Source organism: Panthera uncia, chromosome B1, assembly GCF_023721935.1.
Source record: "Panthera uncia isolate 11264 chromosome B1, Puncia_PCG_1.0, whole genome shotgun sequence".
NCBI classification, from domain to species: domain Eukaryota; kingdom Metazoa; phylum Chordata; class Mammalia; order Carnivora; family Felidae; genus Panthera; species Panthera uncia.
This window is the reverse complement of record NC_064811.1, coordinates 70,782,551-70,792,399: the sequence shown is the minus strand read 5'-3', so window position 1 is coordinate 70,792,399 and position 9,849 is coordinate 70,782,551. Positions and strand designations below refer to the sequence as shown.

Sequence of the window (9,849 nt, the reverse complement as noted above, 5' to 3'; positions counted from 1 at the left end):
TCTTTCATCTTATTACAGAAAAATCTACACGTAGTTGATTTAAAGGCAAGCAATAATTTATATTGAGCTCAAAAAATTATGTTTGAACATTACCATTTAGCTAGGGATAAAGGTACATGTTTACACTTTGGCGAATATAGTCAGAGGATCTAGTGGGCCCATTTAACTCAAGTAGCCATTATTGAAAAAAAAAAGTCAGTATAACTGTGGATTACTAATCTGTTGATTTTTAATGAATATTAAGTATTTTTCTGACTACCACACAGAAATATAGCAACCAATATGAGAAATAAAAAAATTTACACCAGTCTTTGAGATTATTTGGGAAAACACTTTTAATGGGAAAAATAATCTAAACACTGTGCAATCTTTAAACATCTCAAGGTAAAAACTTTCATTTGGAGAAATAATGTAACTATTAAATATATTCTAAAATTCTAGGCTATTCTTTTCTAAATTAATACAATTTTCAGGATCTTAATTCTAGCTATAATTTAGCCATCCAAGCATTTTAGAAATCAGCACAAGTCATTTATCAAATGACTTAATGCTGATCAGTAAAATATCTGCACAGATGAGGTTTAAAACTATGCATATGATCACATTATCCTTATTCTGGTTTGTAAGTGAAGGTATAGAGTAAAAGCAGAGTCTTTGAGTTATCGTGCATCTCGATAATGCTAACACTTAAACCAAAGAGGAAGTTGTACCAAGCCATCAATTTTAGTTGATAATATCCAGAACTTGGTAACACATTTTATATTTTATAAGCCAAAGCACTAAATATTACACAGTTATGCTGAGTAGGGAATATTTTCAGTATACATTTATTTTCAAAAGCAATGTCCCTACCTGGATGGCATTGATCTTGAAAATGTAAACTACATTATAAAGCTATTTGCTATCAAGAATATCAAGAGAGCCAAATTACCTGGTATCTTTTACCTTCAGAATACCTGGCTTCTTCCACAGGATTAGTAGTCTCTGGGCAAATTTTGCTGAAATTTAAAGTTTGTTAGAATTCCCAATGGCCAATCAGCATAGACTCACTTAGCACTAACAAACAATTTGTTACCAGTGCCCACAGATAACCATAGGGGGCAAAGTAATTTTAATCTAAAAATGTTTTTGTGGTGAAAAGCTGCTATCAAATGTTCCAGAAAGTAGGATAAACAGAAAATATAAATACCCCAGTTTGGTGTATGATGTTGTCAAGATAATTAAAATTGATTTCAGAACTATTGAATAGGACTCTCTGAATAACTAACAAGTGCATAAGTGGAAAACATCTTAGCTATCCTTTTGTGTAGAAAGTTTATAATTTCAATTCTGTCTGAATTAAATTTAGCAACATTCAACAAAAATGTATTGAGTGCCTATTTATGTGACAGACACTGGGGAAACAGCAGTAAGTGAAGGAGCAGAAAAAATCCTGTATTCTTGGAGCTTATAATCTGGTGGGAAGGCTGACAATGAACAAGACAAATAAGTAAAATATATAGATAAGTCAGAGAAGAGATGACAAACACTGGGGGTGGGGACATGGGGACACTAGATTGAAATACTAGATAGGGAGTTCCTGGGAAGGCCTTACTGAGAAGGTGACTTTTGAGTAAAGACCTATAAACATCTAACATCTAGGGGGAGAAGAAGAACATCTAGGGAGAAAAAAGAGCAGAGGAGAACCCAAGAGGCAAGAGCCTGCTGACTTCTTCCAGACACAGAAAAGATGGCAGTTTGGCTGGAAAGACTGAATGAAGTCAATAGTGGGAAATGAGGTCAAAAAGGTAGTTGATGGCAGATGACATAGGGCCTATAGATCATTGCAAGGCTCTTGACTTTACCCTCAGTGAGAAGGAACCCTTGGAGGTTTGGGGCAGAGCAGTAACTGAAGTAAGGAAAGGCAGAGATGGGCTAGGAAGCTCTTGAGGAAATCCAGGAAAATGATGATTAGGACTTGAATCAGAGTGATGACAGAAAGGATTGGGGGAACTGGTCAAGTTCTGGATATATTTTGAAATTAAAGCCAATAGGACTTGCTGACATACCAGATGTGGACTATGACAGAAAATCAATAATCAAGGATGACTCTGAAGGTTTTTGTTTTGAGCAACTGGAAGAAGGAAGTTGCCTTTATAGGGGAAACGGCAGAAGTGGTTTTGGGAGAGTGTGGGTTTGGATATGAATGTTATAGAATGGTCTACTTAGGACATTGACTTTCTCCAAGAAACAAGTAGCACACCCATATTAGAATAAACCTTTCTGGGGAAATTGCCTGCTCACCTCTTTTGCCCCATCTGTCTGCCGAAATAATGATTGCAATAATTCAGGCTAAAAATATTATAGTACCTGGAGGGATAATTTACATTCGAACTACATGTGAAGCATCAATGAATGATAATGTAAGAATTATTTAATTCAAACCAAATGATAAGAATTATCTTTGGCTAAACACAATTTTAACAAACTATAAATTATATATAATGAGATTTAAATAAACTCCCAATTTCTCCTAACTTCCCAAGCAGACAAAAACCAAAATAAAACAAACAAAACAGCCCTTGGATAGCTTTAGCTGAGAGAATGGTGTCTTTTCTAGTTTAGGCTGAATCCCTATTTTTGTTTTGTCCAAATTCTGCAGATCCTTTTTGAGTGTCTGGAGCTGGTTTTTGAAACACTTGCTAGGACTAGAATTTAGGCTGTTGGGCTGAAGCCACTGTTGATTCACTACCATTCAACCATGGATTTTAGAATATTTGAGTATTGTCACTGACAATGGGGACATTTAACACTAGTAGCTTTGGAGTCAAACAGACCTGAGTTTAAATACTGACTCCACCACTTGTTTGTTATGGTCAGTGGCAACTAAATTGAACTCTTTGAGCCTCAGATTCTTTGTCTGAAAATGAGGAGTATAGTAACAAGCTAAACTTTAATTGAATGATTACTATGATCCAAGCATTATTCTGAATATGGTCCGTTAACTCATGTGACGTTTGCAGCAACTCTATGATGTAAGTGCTGTTATTATCATCCTGACTTTAGCAATGAGTCATAGAGCAGTTAAGTGACTTGCTTAGGTTCACATATGTAGCAAGTATAAAAAGCCTGAAAGGGAGGTTTGAAAATCACTGCACTATACTATTTCATAAGGTCATCATAAACATTAAATTAACAAATGTCTTCAAGATGTGTAGCCAGGTACCTAATTCGATATTAAATGATAAATGATGGCTACCCATTTAACCCATTCTTCCTATCATTAAATAATCTGGTACTCAAATGACATTTTTCTGTATCTCCTTTCTGTCTTCTGTTTATTTCCTTACCATGTCTCCTTGTATGAATTGATGAGAGGAACAAAAGCAATGAAACATTAAAAGAAATATTAAAGTTGAAGCTTAAGAGGATCTGGTGGGCTACTTCTCTAATCATAAGTTATAATGACCAGAATTTCAGCAAAGTGCAAATGATTTGGGTGATATAGAAGGAAGCTAACAAGGAAATAGAAGTAAAGAAAAGGAAATGACAAGCAAAAATGTACAGTCAACCTCAAGACTGATATTAAGCTGTATAAACAGTAGACAGATGTGAATACCACTAAAATGCTCATTTTAAGGGCACCTGGGTGGCTCAGTCAGTTAGCATCCAACTTTCTTCTGCTCAGGTCATGATCTTGCAATTCACGGGTTTGAGCCCTGCGTGGGGCTCTGTACTGACAGCTCCGTGCCTGGAGCCTGTTTCAGATTCTGTGTCTCCCTGTTACTCTGCCCCTTCCCTGCTCTACCTCTCAAAAATAAACATTTTTTAAAATGCTTATTTTAGGGGCGCCTGGGTGGCTCAGTCTGTTGAGCGTCCGACTTCAGCTCAGGTCATGATCACGCGGTGGGTGAGTTCGAGCCCCGCTTCGGGCTCTGGGCTGATGGCTCAGAGCCTGGAGCCTGCTTCGGATTCTGTGTCTCCCTCTCTCTCTGCCCCTCCTCTGTTCATGCTCTGTCTCTCTCTGTCTCAAAAATAAAAATAAACGTTGAAAAAAAATTTTTTAAGTGCTTATTTTAATATTCTATTAAAGGAATGAATTATTCAGGATTTCTGTAATAATTAGCAAGTTTGCAGTGTTTACAGGTTTTACATTCTTCTATAATATTAACTTTATACTTTTTTTTTAAAGTTTATTTATTTATTTTGAGAGAGAGAGTGTGTGTGAGTTGGGGGTGGGGAAGACTGGCAGAAAGAGAGGGAGACAGAGAATTCCAAGCAGGCACTGTGGTGTCAGTGCAATCCTGACTTGGAGCTCTAACCCATAAATCCTGCAATCATGACCTGAGCGGAAGGGAAGAGTCAGTCGCTTAACCAACTGAGCCACCCAGGTGCCATGTATTAACTTTATACTTTTGAATGATGCAGATAAAAGAGTAAGCACCTGGTACATGCCTCATGTATGGTGCAGCCTTAGAGAATGTTTGTTGGCTTTTCACTGATAATATTTTAAGGTTTCAGATATTTCTTAAATGCGTTTTCATTGACAGTTTGGTTTAATTGGTTTGATTTCTCCATCTGACACAGTACTCCCATTTTTATATGTTTAAACCTTAGCCCTCATAATGGTTTATACAACGATGCAGAGTTTTGAACCCACATTTCCCACAGAACTTAGGGACGTCTACCAGAGGACATGTGACAATATGCATCCTAGTATTTGGAAACTGATACTTCTCTCTCTCTCTTTTTTAATGTTTATTTTTGAGAGAGAGACAGATAGACAGACAGAGACAGGGACAGAGCGTGAGCAGAGGAGGGGCAGAGAAAGACGGAGACAGAATCAGAAGCAGGCTCCAGACTCCAAGCTGTTGGCACAGAGCCTGGGAAAGGGGTGGGGGGGGGAGGAGGCTTGAACTCAGGAGCCTTGAGATCATGACCTGAGATGAAATCAAGAGTCAGATGTTTAACCAACTGAGCCACCCAGGTGCTCCTGGAAGCTGATACTTCTCTTAATGAAGGAAGAAATTTTAGTGAAAAAAGAAAAAGTGTAATGCCCAATAGATGAATCGTCAAGCAAAAAAATATGTATAACACCATAAACGAAGGACGTCGATGACAAAGACTTAGGTATAATCTACAAATAAAGTTAGTTCTGCAATCAGTTATTTCTGCAATAATGCCTTGAATCTACACTGTATGTTTTGAATATATTCAAATAGTTTGTATTTCGCAACAAGTGTTTTTAATTCTGTTGATTTTTCATGTTTCATTATGCCCCCTTTAAGAAATGCCTCTTGTTTTTCGTGATTGTATCTTTTACGGCAAAGTTGCTTTACGGTCAATTAATTATGCGGCGAAATGCCTGCGGCAGAAATGCTTGCGGTAGAGAAGCTGGAGGTGAAACTCCCTAGAACCTGTAAGGTATTTCTCCTTAATTTCCCTGGTGGGAAAATGTTTAATTCTATCTAAATGTATGTTTTCAGTGAGAGAAAATTCATTGAATTTTAAGAGAAAATTTAAGAGAAAAAATTTGCTTAGCTTGCGGGGCCTATTGAGTAAACTGACAATAGCTAAATATATATCCTCCCAAGTTAAAATGAATTCAAAGCCTCAAAAAAAAAAAAAAAAATCAACTTGGGCCTTAAATTTAGAACCTGCAATTGACAAAAGAAGGGGGGGAAAAGAGCCTATTCTGGTTGTAAGGTTGCAGAGAACAAACTGTGGCGGAAAAAACGAGAATGATCATTTGCTAAAGTTCTGTGAAGTAGAAATGTTAATTCTACCCCCTTGACTTGCCCCTGAGTTAAGCTTGAACTACAAAACTAATGTAAGTTTACTAAATGTTTTTGTGTCGTAAACAGTTTTGCCATGACGTTTGGTAGGAACGAATAACCAAAGATAGAGAACAGCATTCTGTTTTTTTTAAAAAAAAAAGAAAAAGAAAAAAAGGTTGTCCTCACACCATCTGTATTTAACTGGAAAACAAAACCAAACTTGGAAGCAATAGAGAAGGGCAAAAAATCTTCACTTGGATTTTCTTCTGGTTTTTGGCTGAGGGCTCAAGAATGGACACTTCCACAGATGATGCACGTAGCCTGGCTTTCCTGGGTCACGCTGACCCAGAGTTGCTCCTTAAAGAGATTTTAAGATGAAAGTAGTCCATGGGACGTGTTTCATTTTGTGGTGGCTTCTTCATTTCTTACACATCAGTTGAATGAGAGCAATCATATAAAATGTTCACTAACTAGGCACCTATGCTGTCAGTTCCAGCTATGGGACCCTTACCCAGGAGTAAGGTTTTAATTGTTTTGTTTGTTGTTTTGTCCTCCCATGTATTCTGGAATGTTACACCTATCTTCCCTGTATTTGTGCTCTAGGCTCAATTGTCTTCATTTATATATATATATATATATATATATATATATATATATATATAATTAATATTATAGGAAATGGTTTTACCTTCTGGGATCTTGGTCCCCAACTTATTTTTAACACTATTCTGCAACACATTTCTCTGTATCATAGGCAGTTAGAAGTCTATATATTATATATATATTGTATATATATATATATGATCTGTATTATATTCGTATATATCATAGAGACAGAGGAATGTACATATAGTAATTCTTTATTTCCTAACTTATGTACACAGCAAATATACATTACACCTCCAGAATCAGTGGGGGAGTCATTACAGTGTTGTGATTAGAAAAGAGGGGCTCTTGTTGAGTAATTTCCTTTTTAGCATATAGCTAGACCCTTAAAGATTTGTTAAGGCTTTAAGCTTTTCATAGAAGTATTTAATCCCCCTTGATCTTCAGAATAGAGTTCACAATGGGTGTGCTGGGAGTCTTACCCTGTGTTTAGCAGAAGAAAATGTTTCTGTTTTAAATATGTTCATTCATGTGTATATCAATATTCATCCTAAGTTTAAAAAAAGGTCACTTTTTCTAAAACATCACTTACAACCAACTTTCTCATCTACCCTAAAATTATTTTTATTTTTAGCTTTTATTTTTTTTCTCTCAGTATTTGAGAATTTCAACAGAAGTACATAAAAATTTCAGCCAGATATGGAACCACGGAGGGTCACAGGACAGCGTGAAGCGAGCTGTGTTCATTTCTCTAGGCTTTGTTTACTCATTCAGCTATTACTAGCAAAGAGAAGACATGTCAATATAATTTACTTTTATTTTTATATTAGAAAGATGTCTTATTACACCTTAAAATGTAACTCAGAGGATGTAGTTAAAATGTAATTATAATGATACCAGCCTTTTCCTTCAGGACATGGTGACATTGCTGGAAGTGGCTGTAAAACTTTGTTGTGTTACCTCAAGGGGGGGGGGAATATCTCTCATTCTGAAAATAATGTTTTTCAGAGGTTGCCATTCTGTTTTTCCAGACTAAGAATCTTCTTAAGAGACAGAACATGGCAACATTTGCCAGCTAGTTACTCATTTCATCGGACACGTACTAATTTTTTTTTTTTTTTACCAAATTGAAGCATATCTAGTCTTCTCAGTTTTTAGTTTTAAACTTTGTGTTTATTTGCATGTGTTATTTTAGCTCTTCTCTCGTGACTTTCTTGACTCTCATGAACCCAGATTTTCTCTGTGTTTGTCAGCTCCTGTTCCAGTTATCTATTACTATGAAAAAAAGCACCTCAAAATGTAATGGTTTATTAAAATTTTTTTTAACGTTTATTTATTTTTGAGACAGAGAGAGACAGAGCATGAATGGGGGAGGGTCAGAGAGAGGGAGACACAGAATCTGAAACAGGCCCCAGGCTCTGAGGTGTCAGCACAGAGCCCTACGCGGGGCTCAAACTCACGGACCGCGAGATCACTCTGAGCTGAAGTCGGCTGCTTAACTGACTGAGCCACCCAGGCGCCCCAAAATGTAATGGTTTAAAACACCACTATATTATTTTCATTCAAGGTTCTGTATGGTGATTTGGCTTAGCTATGAGGTCCTCACTTGGAATTTCTCATTTGGAACGTTCAGAGAGGGGAAAGTGTTGCAAGATTTTTTTTTTTTTTTTTAACCTCAATACTTGGGGTTCCTTGTCTCGCTGCTTCAAAGAATGAAGAGGTGGACACAAAATAAGCAGCAGGCAAAAGTTTATTAGAGTATAAGATCAGAAAGTAAGAATAGTACAAAAGTTCTCTTTACAGAGGGGGGCATTCAAAAATGAATGCCTGTGGCAGTAGGCAAGAGTCGTTGTTTTATAAGGTTCTGGTCAGCCCTCCCTTCCTTCCCACCCCTTGTTCTTTCTCAGGTCCTACCCTTATTGGCTTGATAGCTCTGGGTGCTGGGTTGTCAATTCCTGATTGGCCCGATTCCATTGTACGAGGGATGGCCTATGGCCATATCATTCCTTGTGGGTCATATGTTTTATGGTCTACTAATATTTTTAGTTAGGTCTTTTGTCAAATTCCTGAGGGAAAGCTGAGGGGGAGTAAGTGGTGTCTATTATATTCTTAAGAGGAACATTCCTCCTGAGGAGGTTTGCTTTGGTCAGACACTCCCATTATTGTTCCAAAATAAGTGTTTTTCCCCACCCAGGGACCTCAGGTCCTAAGGTCTTTCCCTCTTTCCCTCTTTCCCTCTCTGCCTACTGAATTGAATCTTTTCCTATCATAACAGTGTAACATCTTATCCAAAGTATCCAGAGACTTGACTAAGCTGCCCATCCAAGATGGTGCCTTAATGTTTCTCCATATGACCTCTTTCTGGTAGAATAAGCTAGACTTCTTACATGGTGGCTCAGTACTTTAAAATACTCAGTGGGCTAAAAACTCATTAACTGATTTTGTTGACCTAAGAATAAAAATTGCCATGCAGTTTACATTCTCTTACATTCTGTTCTCTCTCAGGAGGCCTCCTCTTTCTTATATTTCATGAGTTCCAGGGTCTCAAGAGCGGAAAGCAGAAGTTAGGCTAGTTTTGTGAGCTAATACTAGAATTGTTTTGGAGTCATTGTCATTATATTGATCAAAGCCATGAGATCCAAGGGAGTACAGAAGTAGTTTCTGTGCCTTGATGTAGAGAAGTGACAATGTCACACTGCAGATGAGCTTGTAGAATGAGTGATAGTATTAGAACCATTTTTGGAGAATACAATGTGCCTGCATCAGTCTCTGATAACAGTGTAGGTACTGAGCATTCAAAATGCGTTCATTTCGTCTGAAGCCCTGCAAACTAGGGGAGCAGATAGCAGGAGAAGGCAGATATCCCAATTCAAGAAGCCAGGTAAGACACAAAGGCTGCAAATTTCTTCTTCCTCTGCGTTTTGTTCTATTCTGGCCCTCAGTGGGTTGGATAATGCCTACCCATTGAAGAAGACAATCTACTTTACTGCATCCACCTCCGTAAATCTCATTTTAGGTTAGCTGATGATAATCTCATCAGCAAATACCCTCACAGACACACCTAGAAATAAAGTTTCATTTGGGCACCCCTGTTGACTCAGAATTAACCATCGCTGTATTAGAATTGATGATAACCCATTCTATACAACATAAGTCATGGTTTACATTGTGCTGTTGATTTTTCATTACTGTCCTACAGCTAGAATCAAAATCCAGCTTTCCTTCAGCTAAGGGGTGAGACATAGCTGATAATCTGCCACAAACTTTCAAAAAATAGTATAGTGAAAAAAAATTATCTTTAAATATTTTTTTATCAAAGATAATACTTCTTGATGTGTTTAGATTCAGGAACTGTCAGAAGCATTTTGTTTAGTAGCTGCACAAAGGAGACAACTCACAGATTGCTGGATCAAGCACCAGAAAGTTTACTGAATTTTTAAAATAGAGTTTGAAATAAAAGACCAAACCTCAAGTTAAAAAAAAAAAA

General features: G+C 37.2%; 1 long non-coding RNA gene across 1 annotated transcript in view; it reads left to right on the top strand.

The window, feature by feature from the left end:
• Window positions 1-9,849, top strand: part of LOC125922916 (uncharacterized) — a 28,363-nt gene that overhangs the window by 15,122 nt on the left and 3,392 nt on the right. The window lies entirely within an intron of this gene.